This window comes from Anser cygnoides, chromosome 4 (assembly GCF_040182565.1).
Source record: "Anser cygnoides isolate HZ-2024a breed goose chromosome 4, Taihu_goose_T2T_genome, whole genome shotgun sequence".
Classification (NCBI taxonomy): Eukaryota; Metazoa; Chordata; class Aves; order Anseriformes; family Anatidae; genus Anser; species Anser cygnoides.
Window position 1 is genome coordinate 44,101,842 of NC_089876.1, and position 19,411 is coordinate 44,121,252.

Below are 19,411 nucleotides of genomic sequence, written 5' to 3' on the forward strand. Positions count from 1 at the left end.
CTATATAATTCATTTAACATTAAATGAAACCTTCTAGCTCTATGGAGCAGAAAGCTTGTCTCAACATTTGTGCATAAAAACCCCAGCTTTTATATGTTGTAAAAAAATTAACTGTCTTTGATAATAATTGTTCCTGTCAATAAATACTGCAGAATAGTACGAATTTATCCTTATGGAGCAACTTGCAAAATGTCTGAAGAGTTAAGTATTTTTCCAGTGACTTCAGTGTCATGTGATCAGACAATGACTTGTTACAACATTTAAGAAACATATGGCCTGTAGTTCTAAAATTTTGTTTTTTTTTCAGAATAGCATACCAACAGAAAAGTCCAAGTAGTAAGTTGAAAAACACTCTCTTATTTGCCCTGTACCTCATAGTAATGCTATGTTATGTCAAGTTAAATAAATGCATGATACTTTCCATCTTCTAAACAGAGCTCTTAATTTGAAAAAAGAATACATTAGGAAGCACTTGTGTGACTCAGCATTAATGACACAGCCTTGCACCTTACATAGCAGGTTAAGTTGTACTTACAGAATGAGATTGTTAGTGTTTTCGGTAGTGTGGAACCTTCCAAATATTCAGAATCTTCTCAAGTATCATATGATTGCAAAGAGCAATTTTTGCATCATGTGTCACACACACTGATTTGCATGTCTATGCTCTGTGTGGCTTGGAGACGTGGAATGATGCAAAGTAGCAAATTGGTATGAAGAGAAAATTATGATTCAGAAAAATAATAACCATTAAAACAGAAATTGTTCTACATTTAGTGACATACTTGCAAGGCAGCTTCTATTACTTATTAAAAAAGTGAGATAACTCCTAAACCAACAAGCTTTTGCCAAGACAAAAGATACTTACTACAGGGCAATAAAAAATCATTGCTGCTGCAGATTAAGCCATAGGCATTATCATTCACTGGTCTCTTTTTCTGTTACACATAAATATGCACATGTACACCCACAGTTATGTTTTTTTCCTAAGTGAGGTCAAGGAGGAGGTCTACAGACAAGCCTGCTGAATTTTCCTCTGAATTATTCCCTTGAACAAGTAGGGCTTAACCCCCTGGGAAACAAGGATCCCTCTTCTGCAGGTAAGTTTTCACAGAGCTAGTTGCCATTTGTTGCTTACTTGTACAGTACTCTGTACAATACTGACATTGCACATTGTACAATGTCACCATCCACACTGAGATAACTGAACGGAGCAGACTTCTTGAATCCCTGTGGCTGATGAACATAATAACATAGTTGACATGTGGAAGAAATTCTGCCTAGTCTGATCTGCAGTAAGTTATAGGTAGTTTCTCTCTCAAAAAAAAAAATGCAGAGCCCAATGGATATAGGAAGTGGAGGTAAGTAGTTCATTCCTCTTCCTGCTTACCTTGGCGTAACTACTGACACCACAAAAGAAGTCTGAGTATTGTGGATAGCAAACAGATATCATCGCTGTATTCTACCTCACATTTGGAGGACTTCAAAATTCATTTTATTATCTTTGCTTTTTGAATGGAAAATAACATGTTGGCATTTTACATTAACTCAGAGTCCTATCTATCTGTATTATGACAGCAAATGGTGTTTAATTTGAAGAAATGGTCCTTTTTATACCAGAAACTGCAGATGACTACAATGCAAGATTTCTGTCTCAAAGCAGTTTTAGTTTTCTTTAGGTCTGTCCTGTTTCTCCTGCCTGACAAAACTATGGATTCCCCATAACGCCTACAGAAACACAGGAGATTGAGCTGTGTATTGAATTAAATTCCCTTGAAGTTATTCCACAAAATGATCCAATTTATTTAGGAAGGATCTTTCACATGCCTGGTGAAAACCTAACGCCTAATGCAGATGAAAGTTCCCCTCCTGTAGCAAACGTTTCATACTGCCCTAGTTTTCTTGTTTCCATGTTTGTTTTACAGTGGCATAGTTCTTCATTCACAAACTGCAGGTAGCAGTTTGAACTCAGCACCACCTAGAAGTTGCTGAAGTGAGAGACTGTCAGATATTTATTTTTCACGTGAGCATTTCATTCAGGAACTATAAAATGCTTCATCCTCTCTGCATTTTGTAACGGAGAATAACATTGAGCCCCTTGTGTTTTAGTTCCCTTGATCTATTGACCACACATTTTAAGGAGAGGCTGACAGCTAGCATGTCAGTTATTTTCAGATATCTGTCTATGTCAAATTCAGAAATCCCAAGAAAATAAACGAAGTGCAGGATTATAAATACATGTGAAATCAGAGCTGTCATCACTCTCAAGGATTTTCCATTGTGCCTGCTGCACTATTTTTAAGCTAAGATTTCCCAGATGTTTAGTAGGAATGTTTAGAGAGTAAAGCATTTCATTTTTAGATGGCTGCAACATTTTTAAATTTAACCTTTTCATAATTGAGTTTATTAATTCCATTGTGCCTGATTTGTTATTCTGTGCAAGTAAAATAGAATAATAACAATGAAATTTAGCAAGTCTACGCAGCTCTCAGCTGACCTGAAAACCAAAATTTTCAGGTACCCTCAGTTATTCAGAAGAATAAAAGGCAATAGAGACCCCCAGAAAGGATCCTCCTTGGGTCTGTTCACTCACAGTTTTCAGAGACCAGCAATGGATCTCTACTGCTCTAAGCCACAGAGGAGCAGAGCAAGAATTGTCCTCCACATTGTGCTCCTTCTGCTAACCAGTAGTTTACCAAATGCAGCTCTGGCAATTCTGCCAAAATTACAAATTTGAATTATGATTTAAATTAGAAGAGGAAATTTTACCTAGAATGTTAATCTTATTTTACCTTGTTTATTGATACAATTGAATACCTAATTTTTTTCAGGTTAAGCAGGAGGATAGCTATACATTTTGATGTAAATGCAATATACAATATAAAATATAAACGTACTTTATGTATATAAAATATATATGTTTTTGAACATGCTTAGAAACCTAATTTTTTGATGGTTGTGAATGGTGAGTGACTCACTTCCTGCACCCTAACATGCTTCATTTTTCCTTGCATTTTTTATCAAATTGCACCTGGAAGGAAATTGGATTTCAACGGAAAATGTTTCAGAACTACTAGGTCTTATATCCTCACACTCATGATTTTTCCTGTGAATTTTACTCTCATTCAGGCTCAGACTGTGAATGAATCAGTCATTAACACAAACTTAAAGGCAGGAATTATCTTCTCTGAGTCCTCAGAATAGGCTACTGTTGTTAGAATAGATCTAAGGTACCCCGCAGCCTTCAGGTACTTGACTAATGTCTCCCACTACAGTTTTTCTTTAAAGCATCAGCAGTGAACATGTATTACTTGAGTACTGCTACTCTGTGTTACATATTCATTTATAATGGTGATTTAGCCCTCAAAATAAATTCCCAACCTTCAGATTCTACTTAGTTTAAGAAATACTTTCAATTTAAATAAAATGTCAAATTTGAAGCTACAATGTTATTTTTATTTTTGGAGCCAAATAATAGTTTTACTTTGCACCTATCAGAGGATAGGGCTTAAGGCTTAGTTAGATTCACCACTTCTAAATTTTCATGATGGACATGTAAGCCTGGGTAGAAGGACTGTTGATTATGAAGATCTGTAAGCAGCTAATGATTGTGTGTTGCAAGTAAGGACTACGCTTCCTGAACAGGCTCTGAGGGGCAAAGAGGCTGACTAACACAATGCACTTCCCTTTCTGTGACACATAAATCAATACTCACTAGTAGTAAGTCGCACCACTGTACTGCTTCCAAAAGTGTGCTTCTTGTGTTCTGGATCCTGAGATGTTATTAAACTAAAAAAAGTTTGCTGTACTTTGTATGTAGCAAGCTACTGTAACTCATGTCCTGCTAAGTTCTTACATAAACCAGAAAAATTTAAAAGGTTGTAGCTAGGTGGCCTGTGTTCACTGCCCATAGTCATCAAATTGCATCAGAAATGAAGTCGTGTAATTGGCTTTGCCACCCAACAGAAAGATTTTAAGATTGCATTTATGTCTCTATATGTGTAAATGGATTTGGCATGGTTTATATTACTGGGAAGACCAGCTTTTGTACAGACCTCCTTTTCTTCCCATACTCTTTTTCTCTTTCTCACACAAACATACACACGGTATTCCTCAAGAGATGCTCAATAACTGTAATGCTAAAGTTCTCTGACCCTAGGCCATTTGCCCTCTCAGGACAGACCCAATAAACAACTGAAAGAGCTAAGAGTTTTAAACATCTGATCTCTGGAGAAATCACCAGAACTCTGCTGATGTCTGTGTGGTGATGAGTGAGATGAAGGCCTGCACGCTGAACTGTGTGCTACCATCTCATAGGAAATGTTGATCATGCTGGCTCTCTGCAACCCTGAGCCTCTTGACGTAGTGCTGCAAGAAGGTGTGTTCATTCATCCAGTATCTTTAATTAAGTATCCATCTCAGGACCCTTCTCTTTTAAAAGGTAATCAGAGAAGAGGGACAACTGCCCACCTCTTCTATAACAGAGCACTCAGAGATTCAATTCTTTCATCAATATGAGAAGACTGAAGTTCACATTGCCAGCATCCTTTAGCACAACAACGAGACTACTGTGAGTCTTTCTTTTAAAACTGGATTACCGTGCAATGAAGTGTTTAAGAATGGTGGAAAATATGAGAGAGCAAAACTTTTCTTGATACTGGTTAGCGTACAGTTTTGGAAGAAGAGATCTGAGATTTCCAGCCCTGCTGTAATACATAATTTCTGTACTTTATCTTGTGGTTTGGTTTGTTTTTGTTTTTAAATACGTAACAACAATGCATTAATGCATACAATCTGTTATTAACTCACACACATACATATATCATTTTCTAGTACTGCTGCTCTCAGAACATAGTTTAATACCCTTCTATTAAGACTGTTATATAGGGACTACCTGCTATTTATATATCACCAAGTTAACATCAGCTAAAGAAAATTTCTCATTATTTAGTCCGAGTGAAGTAAAGAGATTCACTTCAAGGGAGGCATCCAAACATCCTTCAGAAGTGAGATCTGCCAAGGCTCTTTGCCTAAGTGTCGTGGAGTGCCTGGACCTTTGTAGCTGCCCATAGCTTCCATAGATGACAGGATACCTAGGAAGTTCAGAATTGCTTTGCAGTTTGATCTCTGTTCACCAATATTGTTGTGAAAGAAATACATAAGATACATATTCCTATCTTTACGTTTTCCCATAGGAAACAACAGGTTGATCTTATGCCACAGTCTGCTATGCATCATAATAACTAAAATCTCAAGCTCTGAACCATTGTGGTCTTTGACCAGTATTTCTATCAGTGAATACTGAGGCACACCATTTTTCTGGCTAAATTCCAACTGGCTAATAACATTACCTCTCTAAGTCTCGTTTGTAGGACATTCTGAGCCTCTGCATTGCAGTCTGCACTGGCTGAAGCATGGCATTTCCAATGGAGGTTTGGTTCCTTTTCACAGAGTGAGGAAGTAACAAATACCTGAAACAGATGATCCAAATATGAATATTCTTGCACAGTAAGTAGCTTTCAGATGTATTCTGCAGCAGAATTTGGCAAACTTTGTACTACATTGTTGTGTTCATTTTTACAAACAAACAATTTTCTATATTCTTACAATTAGCGTAAATCTCTTTGCTTCCCCTGAGAAGATACTCCTGTCAGTAATCCCAAGACAGCAAAATAAATTAAGAAGGTGAACAAATGTATCTTATAGTTTGCAGTAGGAAATTTGTGAAATACTTCTTTGCTGTTAATGAAGCTTAAAATTAATTAAATTCACGATGTTTCTATATCACTACTTTGCACTTAAAATATTGCAAAATGAAAGCCATGTCAGAGTGAAACTCTGAAGAAATGGACGTTACAGCATTTCGTGTTCTTGGAAAGAAATACTTTGCAGGAACTTTGAATACCTGTTCTCTTCCTTGGGCACTAGAGGTCACCAGTGGTACAGACACGGGGAAAGGGACTGGTTTTATGATCCTCAGCAATGCAGAGGCCTCTATCCCTCTCCTGTGACTTTCATTTAAGTTGTTACTGGAAGTCCTTTGGCATCTCAGTTTTTGTAAGAGTGAGAAGATTAAACTACTTCTTTCAAGCACGATATGTCTCAGATGTATAGCTATGTATCTATCTGAAAGGGATGGTGTCTCTTGAAAATATGATTTATTCGTCCATCTGATACTTGAAAATTCCTTGGCTGATACCTGCTGTATTTGAGCTCTGAGTAATGTTGTTGAGACAGAACCACAGAACACCCAGAAGAAACACATGTTGTTTCAAACGAAACAGCATGGCCCATTTCAAGAAAGAAACAGTGCTCCTTTACTGGTTCCATGTGTGGTGTGTGAAGGGTTCACTGAAGCAGAACGTTCAAGAACACCAATTGCATTTTTGAGTAAGAGACCACACCATCTTTTAATACATTCAGACTTTCCATTTCTGAGTGACGCTTATGACAACCCCCCCCCAAGTCCTTATGCATGCAAAGAGGCACAGAAATGCTCAGCAATCCCTAGAGAATACATATCTATCTTTTAACCTCAAGAAAATGGCTATTTACTTAAAATATTTTTACCAGATCAATATCTAAATTTATCAACTGTCAAATCTGTGTTCTCTCTAAGCTATTTATATAATGCACGATACTAACAACATCTGAAATACAAAGCATTTTTTTTTAGCAATGATTCATCTTATAAAAGCATTGAAGTGCTACAGTGTAATAAACATAGCACTGCAATTATGGAGACAGACTGCAATCAAACTATTACCTAACAAAAAGTCTTCTTGGAATGCTGAAAGTTCTTCCCATGCTAAATATCAAAATATTTTGGTTTGTGAAAGGATTTCATAAGATTTTGGATATTAAGCTATCACAGGTTGAATTTTGGTGAAAAGTCTATTGAAACTCTGTGAGCCCTGCAATCTGCATTAAGCAGAAATACCACACAGGGTATTTTCATGCTTGCTTTTTTCACCTAGGTTTAATCTAACTTTGAACTCCTTTCACTTTGAGGTGCAGTACATAAAGAATTTTTAAAGCTACGCAAAGTTAAAAATTAAGCAGGCAGGAGAAATCTTACTCTTGAAAGAAGTAAAAACAACTGGACACTGTATGCTACATATTTTCACTACTTTGTTTAAAATAGCATATTGGTGTACTTAAAACACTTCAGATCTGTGTGTTATTTATGATGCTGTAAACATACAGAAAAGCATGAAAGTCACATTTTCCATTGCATCCAAGGAGACAAGTTTAACATTACAGCTATTGGAAATCTGCTTTATGAGTTGTGTGAAAGGTGTACTTAAATGCAGTGTTAAAAACTTTGGTCTACAATACCCTACATATAGCATCTCCTATACAGTTAATGAAAAGAAAAATCAAACGCAATGACACTTCTAGCTATGTTCTGACTTTTCCACATCCTTCTGAAAAGAATGTGAGATTATATGTGAATCTTATCCACATCACATACACCCCTGGATTAGCAAGAGAAAATAAGAACACTATGGCATACAAGTTAAAGCACTACTTATGATCAAAGGTACGCAGGGAAGACAGCTCAGCTCAGCAGGGAAGACTATCAAGGGTTTGTGTGAAGCTTTGTGAGTCTGGCAGCAGATCTGGGACACAGAACTTGGTGGAGGGTCTTTTCCGGTGAGCTCCTGCCGCTTCTGCTCGTGGGCTTTTTCCCCTTTCTCATCCTCCCTCTTCTCCTGCTAGCCAAGAGCAAATGTCACCCGAGCACTGCTGGAGCACAATGTGGCTGGTTATGCCAGCAGTGCCATGCCCGTGCCTACCAAAAGGTATCTCGTATACCAGGGCCAAAACACATGGGAGAGGGGATGAAACGCCACCAACAGCTGAGAGCTGTGTCTGAATGGGGATTCACCGTGAGGCAAATCTAATTGCTTTCTGCTACTTTTGGGCAACCCACCAGTACAAAGTAGCATCAGTACATACCAGATGTGGTCTTCATTGCCCACAGTATTTATTTGGTAAGTCTGAACTGGATTTAATTAAACAAACACATTTTTTTTTCACTGCATTCATAAAAAGGCCGGTACCAGTGAAGAAAGGGAGTTGCATATTGGATTTTGAGATATAGGTCTCCACAACCACATGTTAGTTTTCAGCTGGATCAGTTTCTTGTTGCCTGTATCCTGTAGGCAGTGAAGTCTGTGTTATGTGGGTGCAAATGCTGATGCTGGCACAACACAGCAAATACAGGAAGAGATGGATGGGACCAATCCTTTTGGAAAAAGTCTGAATTAGTGTGACTGAAAAGTCATCACTGAACTGAAGCATGTAGTTTATGAATAAGCCCCTGAAAGACAGAAGTTGGCTTCAAATGACATGAGAGTGGGCCCTAAACTTCACCCTTCGAGTAAAACATCCAGATACGTTGACACTTATATTAGTAGGCTCATTCCATGCTTTTGTGGATGTGGGTGTCAGTAGAATGTAGGGGTACTAGCATACGAGATAGGGCTATGTGGCTGGGTTTGAAGAACCAAGGATTTTTCCTTAGCTGATCCCAGGGAAGCTTTTGACATTTTTCCTGTAATAAGTCATGGCAGTTTGCATATTTGTTGAATATATGTAGGTCCTGGAAAAGCTCTTCTGTATTTACATAAATCTACTATAAACAAGGCTCATTTACCTTCATCCACCCATCATATAGCTCTGGAACTAGAGGAAGTAAATATTGGACCTGGCAAATATAATATTTTATGCCTCTGGTCCCTTCCCATTTTCTTAACTTTCATCATCTTCCAAAATTATGCTTTTATTTCAATTTTTCTGTTTTGTGGGGTTTTTTGTTTGTGTTTTTTGTTTGGTTTTTTTTGTTGTTGTTGTTGTTTTTTTCCTTAAAAATGTCTGCTTGATTAGAAAGCTCTGCTCAGTTGGAAAATAGCATTCTGATTAGGAGAACATATGCTCAAACTGGTGAATCCAATAGAGGCCAAGTGCATCAGTTTCCTGACTTTTTCCTCTAAGTAGCTGGTTTCCACAGTGGATCAACATGTTTCCCAAGTCTTGGCCTTTCTTTACCTGCTTTGCACTAATCTCACAGAGTGAGTTGGTTTACTTACGCATTTGTGGCTCCCTCAACAGCTTGCAAGTAGTTCCCCTCAGCTGGGTCTGCGTCTGTGCTCAAGGAGAGAAGAGGCTGCAGCCATCACCACGCTGGCTCAGAGGAATCTGGCTGCTCACGGTTCTTGTTCCTAACAAGAGAAGAATAAGAGCTTGGGCTTGCTGAGTCAGTCAGCATAACTTTTGGCCCACGTAAACTGCTCAGACTTAAGAACAGAGCACACATAGCTCTGCAACATCAGGGAGGTGACAGAGGTGGCTTAGCACTCCCTGTGTGCTTTGTTTGCAGACTTCAGCATGCATCTCCAAAGAAAGTTGTTGAGGTTTTCTACCAGACTTCTGCCATACCAGGAGTGAAGTTAACCATCACGGTTACCTTTGCTGTCAGAGCCCCTGCAGTCAAAGCAGGAATGCAAGTACAGGCTGATATCCAGCTATCCTGAGACTGTGTAGTTGCTGGACTTCAACAGAAATCAACTTGTAACACAGAGACTGTTGGTGGGGGAAGGGACAGCACTATATCCATGGCCACCCACTGCCTAGAAAAAGTCTGGCAACAGGGGTGTTATTCTTGTTCCATTGGCAATCGTGGGACTTCTGCTAGACTTGATCCTAAATGAATGCATTTTTCTGACCCAGAGTCCTTTTATGTGGTTCGGTGTGGAAAAGTGCCATGGTATTTGTCACAAAAAGTCCTCGCTGGCTAATCTGTTTTTAGGATTGTTGATGGTTTATAAATTAGAATTATTAGTCAAACATTGCTCTGTGTGTGCAAACTCCCAGTACAGACTGGGAGCATAGGGCCCACATGGAACCACCTCTGTATCTACGGTAAATTGTTCTGACGCAAGGGAAAGGTCGGAAGAGCAAAAACAGAAGGGCACATAAGCATTTTATACCTGACATGTACTCTAACGGATCTTAGTTTTTGTACTGGCCACAGAACATGTATACATGATCTCCAATAAAAGTGAACTTCTTATGTACTGAAACCTTGGTAGGTCCCACTTAAATATGCCATATGCTCTGTGCTTTTTGGCAAATAACTGGCTTGCTATTTCTCTCCATATTAAACAGAACAGGGGCACATCAACATTTATATATTACAGAGGCAAAACTAGATGAGTATACTAGTTATCTTTAATCAGAGGACAAGTCCTTCAGTAGTGCACCAGCTTGCCATCCCTGATACAGGACGCTCACCCTAGAGCTGAGCTGACAGAGGCATTAAGTGGTGAAGAACCCTTTTTGGGTGCAAGTTCATAAATCCCAAGTCAGGAAAGTTCTAGTACTCACAGCATAATGAAAGATCGAGAAAATGAAAGTCGGCAGGCACTTACATATATCCATGTGTCGCTGTGATAACCTGCCTTTCAGATGTCACACTGTCAGATCCTCACACTCCTTTTGTGTTCCAAAATCCTTGCTTATCCAATTATCATTAGTATAATAATTTATAAATACATATACAGTGCTAAATTCTATGAAAGATACAGATCTGAGTCTTGAACCTTAGAACATTCAAAGCTGCGAGAATGTCTTAGGTTGTACAGATCCTGTAATTTTTTTACCATTCCACACATGGCTGTTTTGGAGCCCCTTTGCATGTTCTCTGAACAGACCGTCTTATATTAAAATGTTCTTAGTGAAATGCAGAATTGGTGATAAAGACAAAAACAATTTGGATTAATTTTGCAAAAAATTGCAAATTATTTTCCTTTGTTCTTCCCGCCTCTAAAATTCAAAGCTTGAAATTCAGAAATGGGAAAATGGGGAAATCTCACTAAATGTAGAAGAAAAAGACCATGTCGGCTGTTCCAGAAGCCCTAAAAGTAGGCTTATTTCAACTGGATTCTGCTTCAAATGGGTTATGGATATCTTGCAAGTACCATGTATAAATCTGTTCTTTTGGCTATTGGTAACCGTTTGTTGATGTTCTTTGTGGTTGCTTTTTTTTTTAAAAAAAACCAACAACAACTGGTAAGTTCTTCATGGGTGGATTTTTTGGTCATATCCATACACACACAAACACAATAAAAGGTATTTACAGCTTGACTTCCTTGACCCATATTTTTTCTGGCAATGGAATCCAAATTCTGTAGATTCAATTCTTTTTCCAGGAATGCTAATTACAAAATTAATACAATGTGCAAAACAAAGAACAAATCTAAGGATCAAATAGGGGAAAAAACAAACAAACTCCTGTTTACACTAAGGCAGAGTTAAAAACCAAAGGGTAACTATGCTTGCTGTTCACCCCACTCAATTTCATTTAAGAACCTACTAAATATATTTGCTTTGATACGCATTTCAGCCAAAGGATTTCACTCTCTTTTCTTTTACAAGGCAACCTGAAATGTGTTATTTGTTTTGTGTTTGGCAAAATATATTAAAAAGATTAGAAACATTTGTATTATTCACAGTTGCATTAGAGTAAGAGCATATGGCAGCAGCCTAGTATTTAAGTAAAAATTCTCCACTGAGCTTTCCATATACATGTGTGTGCATGCATGTGCATGTATAAAATATATATATATACATACAGTATATGTAAGTACGCAAGGTCAAATTCCAGACAATTCTTCTTGAGCATGTGATAATAGAGCTGCTGATAGATGCAAGGCTGCAAAGCTCTGTGAACAACTGGTGAATCTATAGTGGCAACTTTTGCTTGTCAAAAGTTGTTGGGCTACTTCCTATGAAGAGGAGAGCACTGACGCAGTGACTTGAAGGGACTGAACCTTACTACAGAGCCAGAAACGTACACCGTTTTTAATCCTTTTCACCTTGCAGGGTAGAAAGAATCCTCAAAGCTGTGTTCTCTAAAACGTGTACATAAATCTATGAGTGGAGACCAGACTTCCTTGAATTTCTGGGCAATGGGGGCCTTAATGGCATATTGTGAGAGGAAGGAATCGTTGTCTTTCCCTACTAGTACTTGTGGTTGTTTTTTAATCTTTATCTAGCACTTTAAATAGCCAAGTTATTTCATCTGAAAGCAAGACGATGAAGAGTTTGGGTAGTGCCTGTATCAATATCTCTATACGGATGAAAGAACTAGTTAAAACGTAGGAAATAGAGTGAACAAGTGAGCTTTCCATTGGAGGATGAATATAAAAGGAGTGTTGCAGTTCTCTGTGCCAGGACATGCTTTAACTTATTTATAAATGCTTTGGAAAAGGGGTGAACAGTTTGCTGATGATGCAATGTCAAGGTAGCAGAAATGGGGTCTCACTATAGGAAAGTCTTATCAATGTGAATGAACGGGTGATAAAATGGCAATGAAATTCAATGTTGATAAATGTAAAATGATGCCGAGACAACAGAACCTTAATTTGATATTTAAATGATATATTTTTAGCTGATTGTTAACACTCAGGAATTAGATTTTTGGTGATTGTCAACTCTTAGGATTTTTGATTTAGAATAAACACTTATAAGTAAACACCACCTCAATGCTCAAAAATCAGATAGACTTTTAAGATTTGTTATCAAAAGAAATACACAGGGAATAAAACACAGAGTATAATCATGCAACTGTGTTAATCCATGGGGAATCCATCTGGAATCCTACATGCTGCTCTTGTTCCCAGCATCTCTTAGGCTAATAATAGAATCAGAAAAGTTTCACAGGAAGGCAGGATAGATGGTGAAACACATGGAATGGCCTCCATACGAGAAATGATTAAATAGTCTAGAACTCTTCTGATTAGAAAAAAAAAAAGACAACTCATGGACAGAATATATATTGTATAAAATAAATAGCACAGAGAAGGTAAATAGGGAACAGGATTATTCATTGTCTCTTATAATACAAAATCCAGGATGAAATCCTAAGAAAACAGTAGGTTCAAAATGAATACAAGCACCTGATTCTTTGACAGCAGTATCTTCTGGATGCTGAAAGTTAAATAAATAATAACAATAAAAAAATGCAGGAAAGTAAATTCTAGTAAAAACAGAAGGAAATTCTAGTGATTTTAAATACAGTTACTCTACCCCTTGCACACAAAGTCCCTGGGTCACAAATTAGTGGAGTTTGAGATGGTATTCTGATAAAACAAAGCTCTATCCTTGCTCTTCTGCACCTCTAGACAAACACCAATGTTAGCCAATGTGAAGGAATATATAGTGGCGTACAAGAACCTATAGTCTAAGTAGGATTGTTCCTATACACAGAAGCTAAGCATTTTCAGCTGATAGAAAAAGGAGGATGTTAAGAGGAAAAGAAGACTTAACTGGTAAGATTTTGACATACCAACACACAACTAAGAACAAACGCAGTTTCTAAAATATCAACATGCATATAATAAACCCCTAGAAGTATGATCTGCAATAGTGCTCTTTGGTATCTCCTAATTAACGTTCCTGTTTCCTTGATATGAAACATTTCTAAAGGACATGTCTGTGTGGTCTAGAAAAAAACCTGTTGTATAAATAGGTGACAGCAATGTGTGAAGTTCAGCCAGTACTCTATGTGTGCAGGGTAAGGTAATATGCATGGAGTACCAACCGACCACACATTCTGCCATGTAAGTGAACATGTTTTATCCTTGTCTGCAATTGCATCTACCTGAGGATAAGCACCCATTCATTTGCATTTTTTACAGGTACATTTTGTCAGCAACAGTGATTTTCAAAGTGTTAACAATGTGCAAATGAGATTTTCAGTCACAAAGCTGTAGTTTTTCTAAAAACAGTGAACGTATCAAAACAAGAATGGAAAACATAAAACGTTGAAAAATGCAAACTTATAGACTACACAGATCTGACTATCACGGACCGCCATGTACAATAATAGGTGCTATCTACCATGTAAATCTATGTAAGAGCTAAAACAAACAGAGCCTATAAACTGACTGTGGCTAAACCAAAGATGAAAATTTGGTTAAAATATTTCCTGATTTTTATTTTTTTTGACTTTGTTGGTTTAGTTTTCCACAGTTAACTCACCTCAATTAGTCCAACACCATGATCAAGTTAACATAATGATTTTGCAGAATGGACACATCCCAGGTGTCAAGGATAGTGGTGATTAACACAACCATGTTTTTCCAAGTATGGCTAAGCCTAGATGTTCTTTTTTTCCTTTCTCTTTCTCACCCTCTCCCCTCTTCTGATTTAGAACATTTTCTAAAATGTAAGTTAGATCCTGAGTAGAGAAACAAAGGGAAAATCATGACTGGACATAGATACACTGGATCTGGAAGACAGAAATTACTAAATTTGACATTAGCTGTAGTTGCTTAAAAGCCATTGCTTCACTCATGGTTTAATACTGTTTACAAGAAAAGGAAAGGAATGGTCAACATATGTTGTGGAAAGAATGAGTGACCCTGGTGGAATGGGTATCAGAGATCATGTATATTGCTCATCAGGAAGACATCTGTTTTCAACTATGGGGCTCTTATTCAAGAACTGCTGGATGAAGTACCATGATATCTAAGTACCATTGCTAACTCTCGTGGGAGTAACAGAATTTCTCCAAATGTTGGTTCTGTCATCATGCACTAGTGATGTCGCCTATGCCAGCCTTTTTGAAACTATACTGTAGTCAGTATATGCGTATGTCTCGCCGACACCTAACTTGGAGTTATTGCTACAACATTTCAGATACCATGCCATGCTAGGCCATCATGACTGGGGATATCATAGACTTAAGTCCAATTAATTTAAATACTGAAATTTATTTCACAGGACACATAAACAGTATTAAATCTCTGAAGAGCAATTAACCCATAAAATCTTCCCCATTTTGCTAAAAACATTCCTTGTAAAATACTTCCTTACAGTACAACACAAGTCTGAATTTTATCTGCATATTGCCACTGAACTACTTTGTATACAGGAACCTTTAAAACGCATACACACAAAAAAACAATTAAATACCCTTTAAAAGAACAGTCGGACTCAATGCAGACAAAATGCAAATAAGGTCCATGTGCCAGATTTTTTTTTAAAGATAATTCGCTGCTATTGGGCGGAAGAAGATGTTTATATAGCAGTCTTACCCAAAAGGCCACCACAAACAATGTTCCCACTGACTTTAATAGTTATAGTAGGTGCAGATTTATGGTTGGGTGTAAGGATGCTTCAGTCTTCATCTCTTCACCTCTTATTAGCACTTGTCTTTTGCTTCTTTACCACAGTTCAAGCAGTCGCAGATGCTGTTCAGTTCCAAACCCCCGTTTAGCTCCCATAAAAACAGAAAAAGAGTATGTCGTGGTGTATACTGTTAGTAGTAGAGATGGTAGGGGGAGAAGAGGATGGATTCGCTGTGGAATATGACCTGGTGTGCAAAGGATGGTCTCATCTCACTGCTAGTGTAAGAGAGAAATCTAACCTTGCCCAACACACAAAAATTTTCAGGCTTAAGGCTTTCTTTAGTACAAGTTACTTGATCTAATTTAATTTCTTAGTAAGAAATTGTAACATATTGATATAATGCATATTAATAACCTAAATATCTGAAACATAAATAAACAAAATTAAAACAATGGCGAATTTTCCACTGCCTTCAGGAATTAATTCAAAATTATCACAATTAGACTACTTATAATTTCAATGATTAGGATAAATGAAACTATGAAATCTTTCCATAGTATAAAAGAATCAAGGCTAATGATATTTTATTTGAATAAAAATGCATGAGATTTACTTTATCCAAAAGATGTCATTTAAAAATACCATTTACATTGCTCTAAATCTGGAAGAGGTTCCTACAAAATATCATAGGCTGCAAGTAACGCAGAGAAATGGATATAATTCTCTCTGGAGATGAATATATCCTTCACAGAGTATTACAAATTTTGCAGTTATGAATGATACTTTCCATAATGCTGTGGTAAACAGGAATTTTAGCTTACCATACACTAGCTATAATTAAGAAAGATGGTTTCGTTGCTATGTCTCTTTCTATCTTAGCCAGAAGGTCAAGATTCATATAAAGATACACAACCATCTCTCCAGTATTCCCCTTCTTAGTAGCCAAATGCCTCTCCCTTTTCTGGCAATCACACTCAGTCCTTGTTATTGCAGAGCCAGAGACTCTGCCTTTAATATTACTATTAAAGTGGCACGCTGGGGGCAATTTGATAAGACAGGGACATATATGCTCCAAATACCATTGGTATTCAGCTTTGAATCTCCTTCGATTTTTTTCTAATCAATTCTCTACATCAATAAATAAAAGCCACAACAAAAAAAAATACCTTTTTCTTATTAGACTGCCAGAGATCCCAAAATCGAGCAGGTATCTGTTTCCAATTTGTCTTTGTGGAAAGGAGGCCAAAGGAGGCTTTTCTTCCTCCTTGCAGAAAGCAGCCAAAACGTAGTCCAACCTGGGTGCACCCACCCACACTCACCAGTATATGCATTCTAGTCATGACTCAAGTTAATAAATTTGATTAGCTCGCACAGTACTCCAAGCCAGCAGCCCACAAGGCAGGTTCAACCAATACCTTTGCTTCACTCACTGCTCTCAGCAGACCACCAAGGCTCTAGTTTGTATTTTTAAACCTGGGTTAAATTGTGGCATAACCACAAACCATTGTATGCGATTAACAGTGGGGTTCCAATGACTGACTGACAAACAAAATCTTAGCACACTGAGTCTGCTTCTCCCAGTAGTAAACACATGTTATTAATGAAATGATTCTAACAGCCTACACAATTGGAAGCTTTTTTCTTGATTGACAGGCTATGCTTTTCTTAACAGGCCAAATAAAGAGGGCATAAAGAGTACACTTGTATTTTTTACTTTGTTAAGTAAAGGCATAACATTATTGAAATAATTTCTCCATTCAGTTATAACCTAATGGAATGTTTCTCTAGCCAATCACTGAATGATGCATTACCTCAATACATACTCTGTTACTCAGAACAGAAGGGATCAGCGTTTTTAGAAAGTGCTGCCATCCAATTTCTATTGCTTCCTTTCCACTACTGACCCACTCTTCTGTCATCACTGACATAGCTTAGCAGGAGAATAGTTGATTAAAAAAGAAGAAGAAAAGGGCAACAACATGCATGGGGCATGAGATCACGACATTATCACTCAAAACTACTGTAGACTGGTACAGTTTGACTGTCAGCTGCTCAAAACAATGCTTGCAAGGCTAGACTGGGTTTTAAGCAGCAGGATAAAATAGATGTGCTTGCTCATTCATAGACTCTACAGTTCATGCTCTTCAGAAAAAACAGGATTAGCCATAAAGCAGGATGAGAAGTATAACACTGTTTCACCATGCTTCCCCTTATCCTGAAGGAGTGGATGAACTACAGATCCAACACATCCTTAATGACACAATTGATACCAAAATTGTCATCACAACTTTCAAGGCCCCTAAATTAGACCTAAAACATCCAGGCATAGGGTTTAGTTACACATTCAGCAGCTGTGCTCTTCAGGCTATTACTAAGCGGTCCTCACTACCTCAGTCTCTACCCTGGCTGTTCATATATGCTACTACAGCATCGTTTGTCAGACTGGTGGAGGACAAAGAGAGGAAGCAGGGGTTTCTGTCTGTGCTGCTGCCAAAAGACAAAAATGCAAGCTAAACTCTAGCCTCAATCTGATGAAACTTAGTCAACCAGTGGGCAGTTCACCCACCTGGATCATCACTGCATCCAGTGATGCTACTAGCCTGTGATCAGTAATGCACATGCATACTCTCATAGTAAACTTGCTCCTGTGCTCAAAAAGACATTTGGAGTATTTGTCTTATATAGTCTATCTTTTTTTCAGAAAAAAAAAAAAGTCAGTTTTCATGGGTTTCACTGTTTCATTTCAAAGAAACAAGCTGTGAATGCTCAAGTCATATCTCTTCCACATAAGAGGTCAGAGTGCATGTTAGAGCAGTCTGTTACAACTGAGTCAGTGGTATTTCCATGCTGTGCTGTTCTCCCTGGATGTGGTGTGCAGCATGCTGAACTGAATTGGTATGGTCAGGCTAGAAAAGGGTTTGGTTGGTCATTTTTTTATTTATTATTGACTTCCCTCTTGGAGACAGATCTCACTTTTGCAGGCTTCTTGGGCAGAGAAATAAATTTATGGGTGGGAGGAAACAGAGACCTAGAAAAGGAAGGACTGGGTGGAATGAAACAGCAGTGGTGTAGTCTGGCAGGATTATCTGTCAGGCTGTGACTCTGCCTTCCTCTAATGGTCTATGAGGGATGGCATGGATATCCTCCAAGCAACCGATGAAGATTTTCCTGAATGATTCCTGTAGTCTGATATCTCCTGTAAGTCTATGCACCCACTCTTGCCCCCACTCCTTCCTGCTCTTGTGGGAACAAAATGCTTCTCCCTCTGCAGCTTTGAGAAGTAACCAAACCCAGAAAGCTAGTTGTCTCACTGCTGCTGTTCAACACCACCTCCTTTTTTGTGGCTAAGTAGTAGCCACAGGCTTAACCTAGAAGTTTTCTTCATATTCTGCTCCTGAGGATCTTTACTCCCAAGAACAAGATAATTGCTTTCCAAGTGAAACTTCAACGAAAGAGATAAATTGTTTTTGCCTGCTCAGTTACTGTTGCATTATCTTCTGTTTCCCTCATTAATAACAGAGTGACAAACAAGACTACTTCTGCCTTCCGCAGAGAAAAGGATGAATGGCAAAACAATAGAAAATGATCCAGCTCTGAATTGCTTTAAACACTGGCCTTAAGCAAGGATTTCAGTCAAGGCACCTTTGTATCCCTCACAGCATGGTGTATTCCACAGTAAGGTGACAACCCACACATTAAGCCTTAGAAATTAACAAGTAATTGTCTTAAACCTTAAAACTGGTGAAATTAGCTTCAATGGGATTAACGGCTTAAATGAACTGGTATAAATATTGGTACTAATTTTCATTATTATATATTGCAAATAATACTAAAGGTAATCTGAGATATTGCTAACTAGGGATTCCTGTATCTCAAGGACTGAAGAGCAAGAATATGAAGTCTGAGTTTTATTGCTCCAGCCTGGCTGGCTGTGATGAGGGCTTGGTTCTCTTAACATAAAGTACAGGCACATCCTGTTGTCAATTAGACTCACCGGTATTCAGGGGCAGCAGCATTGGGTCCCTGGGATGTTATATAGTTTGTTTTGCTATGTAAACAGTATGAAGTAATCCAGGCAGCAAAGGACACAGATGAGCAGGCAATTTGCAGCATACTAAGTAAAAGAATAAAAGTCTGTGTGTGAGAGTCAGAGAATAAACTGTAACAACATCCCTGGGATATAATATCCACGGGTCTGGGATCATCAAAAGTATATACAGAAGAAAGTTCAGGGACTAATTAAAATAAAGTATGCCTATTCTTTTGTGTCCAC

General features: G+C 37.9%; 1 protein-coding gene across 11 annotated transcripts in view; it reads right to left on the reverse strand.

Moving 5' to 3' along the window:
• Positions 1-19,411, reverse strand: part of LOC106032217 (uncharacterized) — a 170,672-nt gene that overhangs the window by 16,559 nt on the left and 134,702 nt on the right. For 9 of the 11 annotated variants that reach the window (XR_010831496.1, XR_010831494.1, XR_010831497.1 and 6 more), the window contains 2 exons: positions 9,093-9,224; positions 5,349-5,468 (listed from right to left, as the gene is read on the reverse strand). The gene's annotated coding sequence lies outside the window, so the exon portion shown is untranslated. Of the gene's footprint in view, positions 1-535; positions 5,293-5,348; positions 5,469-9,092; positions 9,225-19,411 lie in introns of those variants that run through there. The other 2 variants (XM_066996722.1, XM_066996720.1) reach the window with 2 other exon arrangements.